The sequence below is a fragment of the Erinaceus europaeus genome, chromosome 15 (assembly GCF_950295315.1).
Source record: "Erinaceus europaeus chromosome 15, mEriEur2.1, whole genome shotgun sequence".
Taxonomy (NCBI): domain Eukaryota; kingdom Metazoa; phylum Chordata; class Mammalia; order Eulipotyphla; family Erinaceidae; genus Erinaceus; species Erinaceus europaeus.
The window spans coordinates 25333834-25355490 of NC_080176.1; the positions used below are offsets into that span (position 1 = coordinate 25333834).

Here is a 21657-nt window from a genome sequence, read left to right on the forward strand (position 1 = left end):
TATTTGTAAAATATCTACTTGCAATTTACATTCTGTAAAAAATGACCATAGTAATACTGTATCATATGCCTCTCCGAGGGGCACATGAAACATATTTTGGCTTGATGGGAACATCACATGAATAACCAGCCAGTGATGTTCCATTCACAAATCATCATAGAGCAGCTGAGGGTTGTGTGCAGAAGGGTGGAGCAGAGGTACCAGCACCCTCCTAACTGGGACTGTAAGGTGATTGTTTACACAACATTTTTGTGCCTTCAGGAAGAACCAAGGCATGCTCTGTAAAATTTATTAACTTGTAAAATTTTAACTTGGTACTGGAGTTTTAAAACTTTGGTCAGGGTGAGTAAGATGATGCCTTATGCATGACAGTAGCTCCTCTGATCGCAGAATGCCAGAAAGCCAGAGCCAGGGAAATAGTTCAGCACTAGAGCACAGGACTTGAAAGTTTGATACCCCAGTTCCGATCCCAGTCACTGCATATACTAGAACTGGGAATGCTCCAGTCTCTGTCTCCTTCATTCCTCTCCATAAAGATAATTGGATGTGGGGGGAGAAGGGTTAATGGATTATAGTACAGCTATTAATATTGGGTGTAATTTCTCATCTCCCTGTGATATGTGTCTACAAAGAGATCTTTTTAAAGGAGTGCCAAGAAGCGTTTTTTTCTCAAAAAGAAAACATACTTATCAGAAAGATATATTTGCCTTATGTCTTTAGTGTTATTCTTTTAAAATGTTCACAGCTGTCACACCTCTCACTTATAGGAGAAGCAGAATATAGAAATATATCTAGATGCTTCAGTGCTGTGTTATGTTTCCCTGTCTCCCTCTCTCCCTCTGTTTATGTCTTTCTATATCTGAAAAACTTGACTTAAAGCAGTGAAGTTCCAGTGGTGAAAATTAAGACACTTTTCTATCACCATGCTTCTGATATTAGGCAACACATTTCTATTTATAATCTCTGCTGGAATGTTTATATATGTTTGTTCATAAAGATAACACTGGGAGAGTGTATATATATTCAGACTGTCACTGCCTTTGTATGTTATCATTAAAGAGATTGTAGAGAGTCTGGCGGTGGCACATCTGGTTGAATGTACAAGTTACAGTGCGTAAGAGCCCTGGTTCAAGTCCCAGATGGGAATCTGCAGGGAGAAAGCTTCACAAGAGGTGAAACAGTGCCACAGGTGTTTCTCTGTCTCTTTCCCTCTCTACATTCTCCTTCCCTCTTGATTTCTCTCTATACCATAAACAAATAAATAATAAGTAAATAAAGATTGTTATCATGTGCAAGAACCTGGGTTCAAGCCCTGGCCCTCACCTGCAGGGTGGAAGGGAACTTCACAAGCAGTGAAGCAGTGCTGCAAGTGTCTCTCTTTCCCTATCCTCATTCCCTCTTGATTTCTCTTTATATGTATCTAATAAATAGTAAGAAATTATACAGGGTCTGGGTGGTGGTGCACCTGGTTAAGTGAACACATTACCATGCACAAGGCTCAAGCCCCCTGTTCCCACTGGCTAGGGGAAAGCTTCACAAAAAGTAAAGCAGTGCTGCAGGTGTTGCTATGTCTCTTTATCTCTATTCCACCTCCCTCTCAGTTTCTCTATTCTATCAAGTAAAGTTAAAACTATTAACACAAGAAATTGCATAAAATTATTTTTCTAATTCTCCAGTTGTATACTGAAATAAAGTTGCCATAGACTGAATGTTTATGTCTCTCCAAATACTTGTGTTGAAGCCTAATCCTTTATTTTATGATATCTGGAGAGGGACTCTTTAGGATTAGGACATGAATGGGACCAGTGACTTAAAAAGAAACTTCAGAGTGTTTTCATTACTTCCACCTGTGAGAAGAAGCCATCTAGAATCTAGGAAGACTTTTACTAGACACTGAATATGCCAGTACTTTCATTTAGAATTTTTAGATGACATGAGCGGTGAGGAATATTACTTGATTTTGAAACCAGCAAGGGTATGCTGTTTTTCTTATGACAGCAGGATCAACTATGCAAGTACTATAGTGTTTAGATACATGGACCAAGTTATAATGTAAAAATTGTGTATTAACCACTTTACTTTTGCATGAGTCAAAAAATGTCAAATATCTGGACCCTGGAAAATATTAGCAATTTACCAAGATGAACTTATGGAGTTACTGCTATACTCAAGGCAACCACAACTGCAGTCACTAATTGATGCTATTTCCCCAGCACTCTCCTCACAGCCTTGGCTGCATCCTTATTCCAGAGAGTGTAGATCAGAGGATTCAGGGTGGGAGTGATGATGCTGTAGAACATAGCACCGACTTTGTCCTGCAGTGGAGTGTGCTGGGACCTGGGCCTCATGTATGAGAAGATGGAGGCACCAAAAAAGAGAGAAACCACAGTGAGGTGAGAGCTACAGGTGGCAAAGGCATTTTCTCTTACTTCCAGCAGACCGCATCTGAATGACACTGTGGAGGATAAAGGCATAGGATGTAGAAATCAACAGGATGAGGAGGAAGAGAAGTATTACCCCACTGATGTACACAGTGGTTTCATAAACAGTAACATCACCACACACCAATTTCACAACAGCTGGAAGCTCACAGTAGAAGTGGTGGGTTATTTGAGACCCACAGAAAGGGAACTGCATCAATGTCGCTGTGAGGATAATTGAGATAGAGAATGCCCCCGACCATGACATGGCAGCCATCATCAGTGTCACTTTTCTGTTCGTGAGAACAGTATAATGCAGTGGGTGACAGATGGCCACATAGCACTCATAGGACATGAGGGTTAGAAGAGCTCTGTCAGCACAACCTGCAGACAAATAGAGGAAGTGCTGGGCTACACAGCCTACAAAGGAGATGGACTTCCTGCCAGAGAGGTAGTTGGCAGCCATCTTGGGGATGGTGGAGAAGGCATATATCAGATCCATGAGGGAGAGCTGGATGAGCAGGAAGTATATGGGTGTATGAAGTTGGAAGTCAGCTCAGATGAGGAGGATGGTGAGGGTGTTGCTACTCACGCCAACAAGAAAGACCACCATGGTCAAGTAGAAGAGAAAGACATAGGTGATGGAGTCATCAAAGAGCCCTTCAAGGAGGATATCAGTCAGAGAGGTCTCATTCTTCTGTCTCATTTCCTCTTTCCCAAACTCTTGAGGAACAAGAAATGGAGACTAGAGTAATATCGACATACTGATGGAAGTAATCAGGCATAAGTATTTTGGTGGTGGGTGCTGTGAATTTTATATCTACATATATAGGGATGAAACTATAAAAGTAAGCCTTTATAATCAATTATAACCCAAATGAAAATAGATGGTGGCAATAATAAATGTTATGTTAGTGAGGAAAATACAAGAAATACTGTGACTCAGCATACCTAACAATATTATTTCTTTATCCAGTGAGGAAAACAAGAAAAGAACTCTGTTGTCATTATTCAACAGCAGTGATTTTGAAATTGGTTGATAAAAACAGTTAAAATTTATCTTCACAAATGTAATCAGTATAAAATTCCAGAACACAGGCACTGTAGTGTACTAAGCTTCAAAACATAATGTTCTCCTCACTGAAGATAAGATGTGTATTTATACATATTATTTACCTTTTAAAGAACAATATAGTTTTCATATTACTAATTTTATATATTTCATTATCCTTTAAATGTATACACACATATATACATGCACATATACATGAATGCACACTTCTTTTGCTTCTTATCAATCAAGGTATGACCTGAATGACAGTGAAATGTATACATCCTAAACAATGAATGGAGTGTGCTGAAATGAGGTCTCATGCAACTACGAAAACTGGTCAAGCAGTCTGTGTAGAATTATCACCTTTCCATTTAATGCTAGACCTGAAATTCATGGGTCAGACAGTTGTGGAATTAAGAGGACGTGAAGAGTGGCAGATCAAAGGCAAAATAGAATCCACCAGCATGAGCTGTAGCCACTCAAGGTCAGCTTAAAACTAGTCAGTATTGGGGGGGGGGGGACGGTAGCACAGCAGGTTAAGCGCAAAGCGCAAGGACCAGTGTAAGGATCCCGGTTCGAGTCCCCGGCTCCCCACAGGCGGTGAAGCAGGTCTGCAGGTGTCTATCTTTCTCTCCCCCTCTCTTCCTTTCCCTCCTCTCTCCATTTCTCTCTGTCCTATCCAACAACAAATGACATCATCAACAACAATAATAACCATAACCAGGCTACAACAAGGGCAACAAAAGGGGGAAAAAATGGTCTCCAGGAGCAGTGGATTCATGGTGCAGGCACTGAGCCCCAGCAATAACCCTGGAGGCAAAAAAAAAACAAACTAGTCAGTATGTTTACTTAGCAAATTGGTTATCTTACAGATAACTGTTGCTTTTTATAATGAAATTAAACTCACTCACTCACCTGATCAAATAGAGAGGCCACTTGGCTAATGATAATTATTCTCTTAATTGATATGTATAATATCCATTTAAAAATGGAAAAAATGTTGCTATCATTCACTTCTAAGTCACATATGCATTCAACTTCCCCCAGGTTCCCAGTATCAAAACAATCCTGTTGAGATATGACACATGTACATATTACTAAAGGACTGTATGCTTCCTTATCTTCTTCATTATTTACCATTTTCCCATAGATTTCCATTGCATGAATATTTCCATCATCTGAGCCATTTCTCTCCCTCCGTTAGGCAACTTTCCTGTAAGTTTTACATTTCACCTATAGGTCTCAAGTTACATGCTTTCTCCATCTTTGTGGTATGGTCCTCATGGACTAAGTAAAAGTCACTCCAACTTAAATGTGGAAAATAATCTGGTGAGGCTACAAGAGTCCTAGATTCTAATCAAAGTTTTCAAGCCCAACTATTCATCCCAAAGTGAGAATGACAGCAGGGATGAAAGAATTCCCTTTAAATTACCTTACTAAGAAACTACTTCTGGTGTCACCTATTCATATGATTCCAGAGTTCAAAGGAAATCTGTTTTGAATTTTCTACTACTTGGGTCACTCAAACAACTATATTTTAAAAAGCTTTCATCCTCCTCTTCTTAATAAAACAAAAAAATTTTGGCTCTAGTTCTGGTGTTTCAGAGTCAGTCCTTTCCTGCCTACGTGAGTGCTTCCTCACTGAGAATCACAGGGCTTAGAACTCGGATAGGTATGTCCTGACTTCATGCAGGATGATGAGCATCCTCTGTAAGAGCAGAAACAGCCTCTACCCTGGAGGACCTGTGATGTCAGCTATGGCAAAATGAGGACCCTCTGTATAAGACATCAGGGTTCCAAGCCAGAAGACACACCCTCCAGATGCCAATTAGATACTTTAATTAGAGCACTGAGATAAACGGGTCCAAAGGGTTTTGCTCAGAGTGTGTTTCTAAGGGCCAGGGGAACAAGATATACTGAGTATTTTTCTGAAGATAGCAAGGGAGTGCCATCTCCAAGGACCATGGTGAGAAACAATTTCTAGAATTCTCTCTCTTTTTAAAAAGAATTTATTTATTCATGAGAGAGATTGGAGGAGAGAGAAAAAGAACCAGATATCACTCTGGTACATGTGCTGCCGGGGATTGAACTCGGGACCTCATGGTTGAGATTCTAATGCTTTATCCACTGTGCCACCTCCCAGACCACAATTTCTAGAATTTTTTTAATCTGAAATTTACATCTGAGAGATAAAGTCTCTATTTTCCACTGGGACCTTGTAAGGGCTTCTCCATGTGCCATACTAGAGGCAAGAAAAGAATATGAGCTATGACGGCCAGTATTTCCCTTTATCATCATGGGTCAGGCTGTAATCTTGTGTGCAACATGAATTTATTCTTATTATTACTAGTAGTAGTGTTTACCAGATCACTGCTCAGTTCTGGCTTGTGGTGGTGGTGTGTATGTGTGTGTGTGTGTGGGGGGGGTTGAACCTGGGACTTCAGAGCATGAGTCTTTTCATAACCATTATACTATCTACCCTACTCCATGTGCAACATTAATATAACCTGCTAGTAGATGGTATTATATGCTAGAAGCAAGGAACAGGCTGAAGAGTGCTGCCTTAGAGCAGTCAGGGAAGCACCTTTATCTGTTTTTATTGAGTGTGGCATCACATTAGAGTGTCTTCATCACAGCACTGGAGTGGGTTCAGGTGTGCACCATTGAAAGTTCACAGGCACACCCACTCTGCCCATGTTTATGTGCCCTCTGCATGCTCCCGATGTCCCCTCCCCTTGTGGTAACCACTAATTGGTCACATAGTCCAGAATTTTTTTTTTTTTGGCCTCTAGGGTTATTGTTGGGGCTTGGTACCTGCACTACAAATCCGCTGCTCCTGGAGGCCATTTTTCCCATTTTTGTTGCCCTTGTTGTTGTTATTGCTGTTGTTGTTACATAGGACAGAGAGAAATCGAGGGAGGAGGAGAAGACATATTGGAGGAGAGAAAGATAGACACCTGCAGACCTGCTTCACCACTTGTGAAGCAAACCCCCTGCAGGTGGGCAGCTGGGGGCTTGAACCAAGATCCTTACACAGGTTCTTGAGCTTTGCACTATGTGCGCTTAACCAGCTGTGCCACCGCCTAGCCCCCCCATAGTCCAGAATTTTATGACCATTATACTTAATTCACTAAGTTGCTTCTTCTCTCCATATACCACGCGGTGGTGAAGTCAACAGTGTTTCTTTCCCCACCTGCTTATTTTGCTTAGCATAACGCAGCTCAGATACATCTCTGCTGTTGCAAATAGGAGAATTTCATCTTTCGTACTCGAGAAATATATGTCATTGTGTAAACAGACTACATATTTATCCATTCATCAGTCAGTGGGCACGTAGGTCACTTCTGTTCTTGGCCATTGTAAATAATGCTGCAATAAGCATGAGGGGTGCATCTGTCTCTCAAATCAATGTCTTTGGGGAAGGTATCCAGAAGTGTGACAACTGAGTCACATGGGATCTCCATTTCTAATTTTCAGAAATTTCTATAATAATTACACCAACTCACATTCTAGCAACAGTGTATAAGGGCTGCTAGAAACATGTTTTCACATGGTTTCATTTAGAAACATCATAAAGAAGTGAAAAAGTCTAGCAATGCTAAGACCTAGAGAATCATATGTACAGCTGGCAAGTGGAATTTGACACATTGAGGAAACATCAAGCAGATGACATGACTGGGATGCAGTAACTGAGGGGCAGAATGGCAGGGGTAACCAGGAAAAGGGTCTCTAAGGCTCAGATAAGTGTTTTGGATTATTCTTCATTGAAACCCAGGACCTTGTACATGCACTATACCTCTGCTCCCAAGCTAATGTTTTCATTCTCTTATTTTATTTTTTGCAGAGAGAGGAAAGAAGAGAGAAGACTGACAGAGCAGGAGAGACACCACAGCACTACTCCTTCATCCATGGAGCTGCTTCCATGGCATATGTGGGACTTGCACAGGTCGAAGGCGCTCAAATCCAGGACTACAGACATGGTAGGCCTGCTCTCTGCCGGGTGAGCTAGTAACTGGTTCCAGTACTTTGGACTTTGTGTAAGTGTGATAGAGGCAGGTAGTGATGGTGTTCAAGTAGCAGAATAAAATGTCTTGTGATCTTAAATAACTGTTCTAGCTCTTGTGCAGAAAGAGCAGGAGTGGAGATAACAGTCAGGGGTCTACTGTAGTACTGTCAGGAAGAATGCGTGGTGGTGCATTGTCACATTGGAACTTTATTTGAATTGAAAGCTCATAGGATGTGTAGTACAACCAGCAAGTTGCCACTGACTCCAGATTTTTGAAACAACAAGCAGGTTGCATTTGAAAGCAGTTACTGGGATGTTAAAATCTGGGAGGAACAAATGTATTTGGGGGCGGGTTTGATTTGGGACATCTTAGATTTGACGTAGTATTAGACAACTTGTCTAACTTATTAGACAAGCCTTTCCCACTACGAGACAAGTTCTCAAGATCTTCCCGCACAGTCATCACCGCCCAGCTATCATCCACATTGGTCTCCAGCTCCCACTGATTCTGTGCTCGGAGAAACTAAGATGGAACTTTCGGAAAGCAAACTGGCATCTGTTCAGTGATCTTACCAACAAATCTATTCCTGAAATTCCAATTAACTCTATCCCCTCTGAAGATTCCTACAGGCGCTTCCGCCAAGCCATCTTCAAAGCAGCTTCCCAAGCCATTCCTCGTGGGAGACGTGCTAACTATACGCCTTGTCTTGATGCTGAATGCGAGCAACTACTAAAGCAGTATGATGAGTCAGGCGACCCAGATGTGGCTGACCATCTCATTGCCTCCCTGGATGCAGCACGCCAAGCCCGCTGGCAACAACTCACGGAAAGTCTGAACTTCACCCACTCAAGTAGGAAGGCCTGGAAGCTTCTTCACAGACTGGGTGCCGGTAGCCAACCCCCTCCCGTCTCCCATCCTCCCGTATCTCCAAACTCAGTGGCCAGTCACCTAACTCAAGTTGGACGTGCTAAGATTGACCCAGTCTGGAAAAGAGAAATTTCCCATGAGTGGTCATCCCACTTCCGTTTACCTTGTCCATCTCCAAAACTCTCTCCCTTTACACTGTCTGAACTGGAAGACGCTTTGAAGAGGGTTAAACCGGGAACAGCTGCTGGCTGTGATAACATCACCCCAGAACTCATTCTTAACCTGGGCCCCGCGGCAAAGAAGTGGCTCGCTTCATTCCTGTCCCACATCTTGGAATCTGAGTCTATGCCCAAAGTTTGGCGTCGTGCGAAGATTATAGCGGTTTTGAAACCAAAGAAAGACCCAACACTGGCCGCCAGCTATAGACCAATTTCTCTCCTCTCCGTGTGTTACAAACTCCTTGAGAGGCTGCTTCTGTCACGTATTTCTCCTCTTACAGAGAAATTCCTATCACCCGCCCAAGCTGGTTTCCGCCCAGGAAGATCTACCTGCGAACAAGCCCTGGCCTTCTCAACTTACATTGAAAATGGATTCTAGAAGAATTTAAAGACGGGTGCTGTCTTTGTTGATCTCACAGCAGCCTATGACACGGTCTGGCACCGTGGTCTCCTAGTCAAGATCTCAAGATGCCTGCCTCCATGGGTGGCCAACTCTATATCGTTTCTTCTCCAGAACAGAAGATTCCGGGTGCATCTGGGTGACAAGTCTAGCAGATGGAGACTTGTCTCAAGTGGCCTCCCCCAGGGCTCTGTTCTGGCTCCTACGCTGTTTAATATTTACATCAATGACCTCCCAGAAACTTCTCCAAGGAGGTTCATCTACGCCGATGACATCTGCTGTGCAACTCAGGCATCAAAGTTCGACATCCTCGAGGAAACACTCACGAAAGACATGTCTCTGATATCTGATTACTGTAAAAAATGGCGACTAATCCCTAGCACTGCAAAAACGGTATCATCTGTTTTCCATCTACACCATGCCTCGGCCTTGCGTGAGCTTAATGTGCAGCTTGGCGAAACGAGAATCCGGCATGAAACCCAGCCAGTCTATCTTGGCGTTACTCTCGATCATACTCTGTCATTTCACGAACATCTCATAAAAACTGCAGCAAAGGTGGGCACGTGGAATAACATCATCGCAAGACTGGCCAGCTCCTCATGGGGCGTGAGCACTTCCACACTACAATCATCATCTCTGGCATTATGCTATTCCACTGCAGAATACTGTGCCCCAGTATGGTTCCGTAGCCCCCATGTCCACTTGGTCGATTCCAAATTATATTCCTCCATGAGGATAATTTCTGGAACCATCTGTTCCACCCCGGTTCCATGGCTGCCAGTTCTTAGCAACATCGCCCTGCCAGATATTCGTCGGGATGCGGCATCATCTAAGTTCATTTCCCACATTTACGCTTGACCGGACCTGCCAATATACGCGGATATCTTCGCCCACCCTGTCCAACGCTTGACGTCTCGTCACCCAATCTGGTCCCCTATGCCTACACTGAACTTCTCTGTTCCAGTCTCTTGGAAACAGAGTTGGCAGTTAGCTGAGGTAAAGAACAAACACCTAATCACAGACCCCTGCAAGCTTCAACCCGGCTTTGACCTAGCACGTTATGATTGGGCCCTCCTCAATCACTATTGAACAGGCCATGGCCGGTGCGCCGCTATGTTCCATCGCTGGGGAGCCAGAGACGACCCGTACTGCCCCTGTGGCTACAGACAGACTATGACCCACATAGTCAACGACTGCCACCTCTCCAGATTCAAAGGAGGTCTCGAAACTTTACATCAGGCTCAACCTGATGCTGTTGACTGGCTACGGAAGAAGGGCAAATGCTAGAAGAAGAAGAAGACTACTTGTTCTATTAGATAATAATAGAATTAAATCAGTGGTTTCCCAGACAATAATTTGTTGTCTTAATGACGATTTAGCATTATTGTAAGATACTGAGTGGTGTTTTGCTCCTGTGTGGACATATGTTTGTGTGGGTGTATTCAAATCTCCACTCCCACTACCAGCGCTCTTGTGCCATTACACTGAAGAGAAACCTCATCTTTCCTCTTGTTTTTTTTTTTTTTGCTGTATGTTCATTTTAAGTTTTTATTAGTGATTAAAAGCTGTTTTACAGAATTATCAGATTTCAGGAGTACTTTCACAACTACACTTGATGCATGAAAGTGACCACACCCTAAACCAGTGTTCTGTGCGCACATACCACCACCCCACAGCCCTCCTCGCTGCTGCCTGCTGTAACCATCTTAGTTCTCACAAAGTCCAAGAGGCAGTTTGGTGATCTTGTTATTTTCTGCAAGTGCTTTTGCTTTAGTCATCTATACCCCACATATGAGCAAAACCATTGAGTAGTTGTCCTTCACTCAGCATGATCACCTCTACTTCCATCCATTTGTCCCAAATGATACGACCTCATCCTTTTTGACTACAGACTAGCGTTCCATTGTATACATACCCCACAACTTCTTTATCTAGTCGTCTGTCACTGTGCATTTAGGTCATCTCTATCTCTGACTATTGCGAACAATCTATGAACAGCTGTAGACAAGGAGTGCGTCTATCCTCTCCACTTCATTCCTCTGTGTTGGGCAGGCAAAACTTGAATTTTAAGAATGGAACTTATATTTGAAAAGTGTAAGACCTGAGGAATATTTAAAAATAGAGGTGGAGTCTGATGACAGAATTTGGGAATAGATATATTAAGAATTTAAGACGATAGGGATCAGGCCGAGGAAAGTGGGAAGGAGTAATGAGTTAATACAGAATTAGACTGAGTGTAGTACCCAGAAACCCAGAAGTCCAGTGAAAAAAGTGCTTCCAGGGGCTGGACAGTGGTACATCTGGCTTAATACACATGCTACCATGTGCAAGGACCCAGGTTCAAGCCTCACTCCCCACCTGTAGGGGGGAAGCTTCACAAGTAGGGGAACTTCACGAGTGCTAAAGCAGGTTTTCAGGCATCCCTCTCCCTCTCCCTAACCCTCTCCCTCTTCCCTCTTCTATCTCCCTCTCTCAATTTATCTCTGTCCTATCACTTAAAATGGGAAAATGGCCACCAGGAATGGTGGGTTTGTTGTGCAGGCACTGAGCCCCAACAATAACCCTGGTGGCAATTTATTTAAAATAAAAATGAAAAAAGGGCTTCCAAGTAGAAAGCATAGTCAACTCTGTCAAAGATTGTTGGGGGAACTTGCAGTCAACCATTTCTTTGAGCAATATGAAAGCAGTTGTGGCTTCCTTAGAGCACTGGTGTTAAGAGCCAGCTGAACTGAACTTGGGAGAGACTGGGAGCACAAGTTTGTAGTGGAAACAGTGTTGAGTTTCACAATGGCAGGGATTGATCATTGCCTTTCTTTACTGGCAAATCCACAGCACATAGTGAGTACCTGATCATAGTAGGTACACAGGAAATACTTGGAAATGCTAACAGGTATGATAAGAATCACATGAAAGTGTTGTTTTCAAAGTGCAAGGACCAGCCTGATCCCGGTTCGAGCCCCCGGCTCCCCACCTGCAGGGGAGTCGCTTCACAGGCGGTAAAACAGGTCTGTTGGTGTCTTTCTCTCCTCCTCTCTGTCTTCCCCTCCTCTCTTCATTTCTCTCCATCCTGTCTAACAACGATGACATCAATAACTACAATAACAATAAAAACAACAAGGGCAACAAAAAGGAAAATAAATAAATATTTAAAAAATTTAAGTGTTGTTTTATATATTTACACAAATGTAGTCTTTCTACATAACCTTCATACAGTGTGATCCAAGGAATTTAGGAATATATTTTACATCAATCCATCTTTTTTTTTTTTTTTTCCTATCAGGGTTATCACTGTGGCTTGGTGCTGGCACATGAATTCACTGCTCCCAGAGACCATTTTTTCTCTTTTTACTTAATTTTTTTCGTTTGATATAACAGAAAAATTGAGAGAGGAGGGGGAGATAGAGAGGGAGAGAGAAAGAGAGACACCTACACACGTGCTTCACCTTCTAGAAAGTTATCCTGCTGCAGGTGGGGAGAGGGGACTTGAACCTGGGTCCTTGCACATGGTAACCTGTGCGCTTAACCAGGTGCACCAACACCCGGCCCCCTCCACCCTTCCTTTCAAAATAATCTCCAGCTACCCTTTGCCTTACTTCTGATATTAAGTAACACATTCCAATTTTATACACCATAAATATTCTGTACTGGGATATTTTATGTAAGTTTTTATAATAAAATAATAATGGGACAGTGTTTACTGCTATCTTTTATTCAGAGTGTCATTGCAATTATAGGTCTTGGGTTTTTTGTTTTGTTTTGTTTTTTGCATTTTGCCTCCAAAGTTCTTGCTGGAGCTCAACGCCAGCACTGTGAATCTATTGCTCTCAGCTACCATTTTTCCTTTTTTTCACTCCCATTTTTTATTCTGTAGGACAGAGAGAAGTTGAGAGGGGATGGAGAGAGAAAGACATACACCTGCAGACCTGTTTCACTGCTTGCCCCCTGCAGGTGGGGAACAGGGCTCAAACAGGGATCCTTGCTCAGGTTCTTTTGCATAGTACTATGTGCACTTAACTGGGTGCACCACCACTCAGCCCCCACTAATAAGTCTTTTTTTTAATGAATTACAGTCAACAATAAAATACAGTAATGAAAAATAAAATGCAGTGGTTTGTACATGTATAACATTTCTCAGTTTTCCACAAAACAATTCAACCCCATCTATGTCCTCTGACATCATGTTCCAAGACCTGAACCCTCCCCCACCACCCCAGAGTCTTTTACTTTGGTGCAATACACCAAACCCAGTTCAAGTTCTGCTTTGTGTTTTCTTATTTTTCAACTTCTTTTTTAAATTTATTATTGGTGGTTTAATAATGATTGACAAGACTGTGGGATAAGAGTTGTACAATTCATACAGTTCCCACCACCAGTGTGCCATATCCCATCTCCTCCATTGGAAAGTTTCCTATTCTTTATCCCTCTGGGAGTATGGACTAAAGTTCTTTATGGGCACAGAAGGTTAGAGGTCTGGTTTCTATAATTGTTTCTCTGCCGGGTTCTTAGGGGGGTCTATCTCAGGTCTGGATTCCCTGGTGTAACTGTTCTGTTGGCCACTGGAGCCAGGCACCAGTGAGAATCAGACCCAAAGCAGTAGGAGTGAGTACACTGGGATCTCTCTCTGCAACCCGCAGCAAGAGATAAGACCAGTGATCACTCAGGACACTATGGCGGCAGACTGTGCATTTATTATGTGGCAGAACAGAGTTTTTAAAGGGTGCTAGGGGGAAGCAGCTTGTTTATACTTGTCGCGTCCACCCTTGCCTGCAAGGATCACGCAACACCGAGTTCTTCTTCAAGCAATTTATTTGGGAACCTTGAACAGCAAAAAGCCCCGCTATAACCTAACCTCCAACTTCTATACTCATGGGTCAGCCAATCCCAAGGGCACACGTGGCAGCTGCTCATAGGCACACGAGAAGCAAGCGTGCTCTCAGTCTCAGACCATTTATGGGGTTGTTTACTTCTCCCTGTGGTCTGGAGGGTAGAGGAGGCTGGCGCCATCTTGGGGCGCGGCACATGGCTCTCCACAGTTCCCCCTTTTTGCTTTAACAACGCAGCAGGTGAGTGTAGAGGTCCAATCCCAGAAAGGAGGGGATATTGTCATAGTCCTCGCCTGAGCAATCAAGCTTCACCAGTGCTAGACCCATCCCATGCCGTTTTGTTCTGGGGCAGGAGATAAGGAAATTATGGGGTTAGGGAGCGGCACAACCTGCATGCATTGGACGTGCACTCCTTGAGACGGCATTACGCCCTCAAGTGCAGTGCTTTGCCTCGCACCCTGAGCGTTTCATATCAGGCTCTTAAGGCCACCAGCCAAGCCTGGGGGGAGTGGCCATCCTCGATTGCTGTGAAGGCCTGTGCAATCAGCGCGACTTCACGCCTCTGTGTGATCCTAATTTTGCAAATACACCACAGGCCCATCAGGGAGGCGAGAACCAAGAGCGCAGTTAAGCATCCCAAGCCCGCCCACTCTTTCAAACTGTCCATTGCTTGATTGATCCAGGAGGTCAACCCCGCCGCCATGGAAGCATCCACACGCGTTGAGTTGACTGCCACGATGGCGCTTCGCAGTTGTCGCATCAGGGTATCGAAACTCCCAGACCAGTTTCCTAAGAGCCCGGCATCATGCCGTATCGGCATCGGCCTTGGAAACACGGACAGGATTCCCCAGCGAGGCTCCGTCATCACTGGCATCACCACTGCAGTCATCAGGAGCATCTGGTGTATTCTTTGGTGGTGGGGCATCTTGGACCTTTCTCACCAGTCGTTCGGGTACCCACACCGGATCTGGTTTGTCCTGTGGAAAAACACAAACAGAGCCTCGTGCCCATGTCAGCACGGGATCAGGCCCATGCCATGTGCCTGTTAATATGTCCTTCCATTTTACCATGCCTCTCTGTGGGCCATGGGACATATGATGTCTTTCCGCCGCAGAGTGGCCATTAATATCCAAATTTAAAAAATTAAGTGTAAATAAGGCTAGGGATAGTCTTTCCTTAGGGGTGCGGCCGTGGCCTATTCCCCCTTTTTGTTTTAACAGACATTCCTTGAGGGTGCGATGAGCACGTTCCACAATGCCTTGACCCTGAGGATTATAGGGCAGGCCATGGGTTAAGCGGACTCCCATTTGCTGGCAGAAGGAGACAAAAGACCAAGCAGTGTAGGCAGGGCCATTGTCTGTTTTCAAAGTTTGAGGCATACCCCATGCAGCCCATGCCTCTAGGCAATGGGTGATCACATTGCGAGCCTTTTCGCCACTCAATGGGGTGGCCATAATAACACCAGAGTAGGTGTCTACAGAGACATGTAGATACTTAAGCGTGCCAAATTCAGAAAAGTGTGTGACATCCATTTGCCATAGGACGCCAGGGCGTAAGCCCCGAGGGTTAATTCCAACGCTTGGTGGATGCTGGAAAGTCACACACTGAGGGCAACCCAGAACCACCTGACGAGCGTCCGCACGGGGCAAATTAAATTTTTTCTGTAGGGTTTTAGCATTTACATGAAAAAGTTCATGAAAATGTCTGGCCCGTTCCATTGCTGGAGCCATCAAGAGGACATCCTGTCTTGCCAATTTATCTACAATGTTATTACCCTCGCTCAGGGGGCTGGGCAATCCAGTGTGTGCTCGAATGTGTTGAATATAAAAGCGCTGTGTGTGGTGCCAAATCAGATCTTGTAGTTCTTTTAACAGCGGACACACCATGCTGGATCTTTTTATAGGTCCAGCGGCCTCTAGAACCTTGACTGCATTAACCACATAAGCAGAGTCAGATATCAAATTAAAGGGAAAATGGCATCTCTTAAAAACTTCAATCACAATTTGCAACTCCACTATTTGAGGAGAGCCTGGTTGGAAATGACACCTAACTGGTTCTTGGTGTTCTATTACGTAAACTCCACATCCTGTCTTAGAGCCGTCTGTGAAAATGTTAGGCGCTGAAGACAGAGGCCTCACTGCAATAATCTTAGGGAAAATCACGGGGTGCTCCTTAAAGAAGCTCACGAGAGGATGTTTGGGATAGTGATTATCAATTTCTCCAGGATAGCCGCATCTCAAGACGGCCCACTCATCCAAAGCTCCACACAGGGTCTGTACCTGGTAGCTAGAATAAGGGACCACTAATGTGGTTGGTAAGATGCCAAAAAACTGTATACATTGCTGAATCCCGGTCAGGGCCAGATCTGCCACTGCTGAAGGATAATATTGTATGGATTTAGCCGGAGAAATTCTTGAATGAATCCAAAGCAATGGACCCTCTTGCCACAGCAGCCCCGTGGGCTGTGACAAGGTAGCTAAAATGCATAAAGTCAGGGGCTTGTTGGCATCCCAACGTTTCAAGAAGGCTCCCTGAAGGGATCTTTCTACCTTCTCTAGGACCAGCCTAGCCTCTGGCGTCAATACTCTTGGGGAGTTCAGGGCGGAATCTCCTATCAAGACATCATACAGGGGTTTCAGCTCATGACTTGGAAGCTTCAAGTAACTCCTCACCCAATTAATATTCCCTAACAATTTTTGAAAGTCATTCAGAGTAAGTAAGCCATCCTTCCTCAATTCCAGCTTCTGGGGCACTACCTCCATAGGTTTAATGCATGCTCCTAAGTAGTTTACCACCTCACCTCTCTGCACCTTTTCAGGGGCAATATACAGCCCTTTTCCTCTTAAAATCTGAACTAATTCCTCACACGCTTGATCAAGTAAGGTTTCAGTTTTTTCAGCAAGTAGAATATCATCCATATAATGAATACATTTTAAGGTAGGATATTTCTTCCTGAGGGGAGCAGTCGTCTCACTAACAAACAGCTGGCACATGGTTGGACTATTCGCCATACCCTGGGGCAGCACAACCCATTCGAATCTCTAGTCGGGTTCTTCATGATTGCAGGATGGTACGGTAAAGGCGAATCTTTCCGTGTCCCTCTCACTTAATGGGATAGAGAAAAAACAATCCTTGATATCTATGACTATTATGGGCCATCTCTCAGGCAGGGCCGTTAGCAATGGAAGCCCCCGCTGTACTGGCCCCATGATCTGCATTTGGCGGTTGATTGCCCGCAGATCATGTAACAGTCTCCATTTTCCTGACTTTTTCTTAATCACAAATATAGGAGTATTCCAGGGGGACACAGAAGGTCTGATATGTTTCAAGGCAAGTTGCCCCGCAACCAGCTCTCTGGTCACGGCTAATTTTTCAGAGGAAAGAGGCCACTGAGGAACCCACACTGGATCCTCTGTTTTCCAAGAGATGGGAATACCTGTGTCCGCAGTGGCCCCTAGGAAAAACCCAGACCTGATCTTCCTGAGTGCGGTCGAGCCGCAACAGGGGACTTGCGTCCCTGTAGATGCTTCCTCAGGCCAAAGCCAGGGACACAACCCATTCTTTTCATCTGAGTTTGAGCTGCCATGGAGTATTCATTACTTAATTTAAAATCCATCTCTTTAAGCAAGTCCCTCCCCCATAACGAGATGGGTAGCTCCAAAACATACGGCTGCATCAAGCCACACGGCCTTCCTTATCTTTCCATTTTAGCTGTCTAGCACTCATGTCTGGAGTCCTTGCATAACCCAGGCCTTGCAGGGTTTGAGAGGAAGTTTGCACAGGCCATCCTGTTGGCCAGTCTTTGGCAGCCCCAGTATCAAGAAGCCCCTGAATGTTTTTTCCTTCAACTTCTAATACCATCAATGGTCTTTGTTCTAAATCCAGAGATAGGAATGTCAAGTCTGTGCCGGAGGAGCCAAAACCTCGACCCCCCCGTTTAACTGTCTTAGCCGCGAAGCGATCATGTAGGCTGGGTAAGATAAGCAATTGGGCGATCTTGTCTCCCAGGGAAATGGCTACAATTCCCCGGGTGGAGGACACCATAATCTTAACAACCCCGGTGAAGTCGGAGTCTATAACCCCAGGGTGAATAAGAAGTCCTCGCAATGCTGAAGAGGATCTGCCCAAAAGTAAGCCTACAGTGCCTGGCTCGAGGGGTCCTGTAAAGTTGGTTGTTACAAGCTGGACCCCCATCTGAGGAGTTAAGACGAGTTGGGAGGTGGAACAGAGGTCCAATCCTGCTGAGCCCGCAGTGGCTCTCCGTGGTTCCCCGGAGGGCGAAAGCTGGGCCACCTTTCCTGACTGATCTCCCTGTCCCGACTCTCTACTGCCCCATATATTTGTGGGCCCTGGGGACGGGGGCCCCTCTGGCCGTTTTTTGGACAGGCTCCTCCATATCCCTGACTCAGGGGTTGTCCGTTAATGTCCTTAACAGAGCGGCATTCATTAGCCCAATGGTTCCCCTTTTTACATCTAGGGCAGAGGCCGGGCTGTCTCATTCTAGCACTTCCTCCTGTTCTGCCTTTCTCAGGGCACTGCTTCTTAATATGTCCCATCTTGCCACATTTGAAACAAGCCCCAGTGTTACTGCTTTTCCTTCCTGCAAGTTGGACAACCGCAGCGGCAAGTCCTGCATTAGTCAAAGGGCCTCCAATCTCTCTGCAAACTTTCAACCACCACTCAATTCCTTTGCCCTTATGTGGTGTGATAGCCGCTCTGCATTCTTTGGTACATTGCTCATATACCAGCTGTTTAATAAGAGGCATAGCTGTGTCTGGGTCCCCAAAGATTCTGCCCACCGCCTCAACTATGCGGGCCACAAAATCTGAAAAAGGCTCCGTGGGTCCCTGCAGAATTTTTGTTAAGTTGCCGCTAACTTGTCCCCTATTTGGAAGGGCCTTCCATGCTCTTATGGCGCAGAGATTCACCTGCTCATATACTTGTGGAGGGTACCCAGTCTGCTGGCCTACAAACCTGCCTAGTCCTAGGAGCATGTCTCGGTCCCAGGCAGGTTGACCTGCGCGTGCATTAACCGCCGCTTGCTCGGTTGCAAAATCAATCCAGAATGCTCTCCAATCTAGATATTGTCCTGGGCTGAGACAAGCACGAACTAAGCCTTGCCAATCAGCCGGTGTCATGCAAAGCCTATTGAGAGATTCCACTTGAGCAAGAGTGAAGGATGCACTAACCCCATAAGCCTTCACAGATTCTGCCAGGGACTTAAATACTTTGAAATCCAAGGGCTCCTCATACCAGTTCCCTTGGAGATCTTGAAACACCGGATAGACAAGTTGCATCTCCGTCCTAACCCGGGCCCATAGCCCCGGGCAAAAGGAACGGCTTGGCCCTCCAGTCCCCAAGGGTTGGACGGTTGTCACACCCTCCGGATAAGGGGGCGGAGCCGAGGGCAAGGCTGAGGCATAGCCCCCTCCCAGTTCTCCGTCCTCCAGTTTTTTTGGTGCCTTATCCCTCTCTTTCCTTTTCCTTCTTTCTCTTAAAGTAGCCTCTTCCAGTCTCTCCACTAAGGCCTGCACGTCCTCCCCCTCCTCCTCCTCTGATTCCGAGGAGGAGGGGAGTGTTTCCAGCTCCTCTAGATCAGGGTATAAGGATTTCCCTTTCTCTCCTCCTTTCTTACTTTCCGCTTTCTCAGAGCGTTCCTCCTGTAGCATTTCCAAGGCGTTCTGCCCCTTTTCAACGGCCTCGCAGCACTTCTGATCCTCAAGGCAACTGCGCACTAATTTCCATACGGGCCTTACTCCTGCTTTCAGGTCATCCTGCTCCCAAACAAAGTCTAGGTCCTTTCCTAACTTCTCCCAGCAAGAGACAGTCAAGCTCCCTGAGGCTGCGAACCAGGGGGCGACTATGTCACACTCACTCAAAAATCTTTCAAGTGTGGACTTCTTGATTTTTAATTTCTTGGATAGAAGTAGCTCCTGCAGAGCCAAAAAAAATTGGATGGGACTGGGAAGTCCCCATGATAACTTCCTCCCCAAAATTATGTGGCTGCTAGCCCACTTTGTACTCCCCGTTCGCTACCCGGGGGGACTTTTACTTTCCTTTCGCTAAACCCACGAACATTCTCCCGCTCGTCCTTTATCTACAGAGACGAGCCCTGCTAGCCACCTCACCGCGGGCCTTATTGTCCCACTTTACCCTGGGAACTTACCAGTGCACTGCCCCGACTGCCGAAGTTCTGAACCCCGTTTCAGATGATGTCCCCGTACGGGCCACCACTTGTCGCGTCCACCCTTGCCTGCAAGGATCACGCAATGCCGAGTTCTTCTTCAAGCAGTTTATTCGGGAACCTTGAACAGCAAAAAGCCCCGCTATAACCTAACCTCCAACTTCTATACTCATGGGTCAGCCAATCCCAAGGGCACACGTGGCAGCTGCTCATAGGCACACGAGAAGCAAGCGTGCTCTCAGTCTCAGACCGTTTATGGAGTTGTTTACTTCTCCCTGTGGTCTGGAGGGTAGAGGAGGCTGGCGCCATCTTGGGGCGCGGCACATGGCTCTCCACATATACTTATATGGTCAACACAGCAGGGGATAGAGAAATGGTGAGGGTCTTTCCAGTAACTGTTGGGTAGGTGGTTTAACTGGTTCAGGGGATAAGGAAGTGAAACCGCCAGCTAGCACAGAGAGGGGAGGTGGGTCTTTGTGTAGGCAAGAGAGACTGACAGGGGGACTGAAACCTGTTAGGCAGGTTCCTTCTTGCTCAACTCATAGAGGCAAAAAGCCCCCTGAGGAGACTGACGGAAGGCCTGTGCCTTCCAGGCATCCAGGGCCCCCCCCCCCATGGTCCGAGCCATGATCGGCCTTGGCTTATGCAAGGTCCCACATCTCCCCCTTTTCCTTTTATTAAAGGCCATTTGTTTAAGGATTAATGTCAGTGTAGGACTCAGTCTCTTCTAGCGGGAGGGCGGCATAGGGGTGAACCAAGACTCTCTGGACTGTAACCTTGATGATATCTTATAAGCACCTCCTAAGGAGCTGGATAATGCAAGGGGCAATGAGCAGGAGGGTAGCAATAGTGAGGAGGGGACCAAGGAGGTATAGGAGCCAAGAAACTAGGGAGGAGTCAAACCAAGAGTCTGGGCAGTGAGAACAATATAGATTCTTTAGGTCAAGGCTGAGTTTCTGTAAAGTCTTAACATTTTGTTCTACCAGTCCTGATTCATTTATGAAAAAAACAGTACTCTTCTTGGAGGGTCAGGCATATACCCTCACTTTCTGCTGTCAGAAGATCTAGAGCATGTCGGTTCTGAAGGGCCACCCTCACGAGGGAAGTGATCTGCTGAGGTCCCACACTTCTCTGTTGGACTTGGTAATAGGTCTTCTTAAAGGCTTTTTTATAAAAATCTTGTCTAATCATCTGAGGTTTCCTAAGCATATTTGTCATAGACTGAATGCTTGTATCTTCATGTGTTAGAACCCAGTTCTCAGTATGATGATATTTGGAGGTGGGAGTATTTAAGAGGTGCTAAGGACATGAACAGAATGGGTGATTTTAGGAGACTCCAGAAAACTGTATGATTATTTCCTTCCACCATTTGGAAAGATAGCCATCAAATGCCAGAAATGGGCCTTCACTAGACATCTCAGAGAGGAAAACAGAGGAAGCTTCATGACATTGAACTTGACATGACACAAAAGACAACAAACTATAGTACTAAGTGTCCTATCTTAGCTAGGTGGGAAATAGAAAATAAGACATTCAGATGAGAAAGAAAGAAGTAAAAAAAATGTCATTTTGAATGGAAAGCACGTGCTATACATACAACTTATGATGGGCGAGTGGTTCATTTTATAAAATGTTCAAAAAAGTGTTGATCTCAATGGGAAAATACTGGGTTGGGAGATAGATC

At 45.1% G+C, this 21657-nt stretch overlaps 1 pseudogene; it reads right to left on the bottom strand.

Moving 5' to 3' along the window:
- Positions 1 to 2201: 2201 nt before the first annotated feature.
- Positions 2202 to 3126, bottom strand: LOC103127371 (olfactory receptor 2AE1-like; annotated as a pseudogene).
- Between the last annotated feature and the right edge of the window lie 18531 nt (positions 3127 to 21657).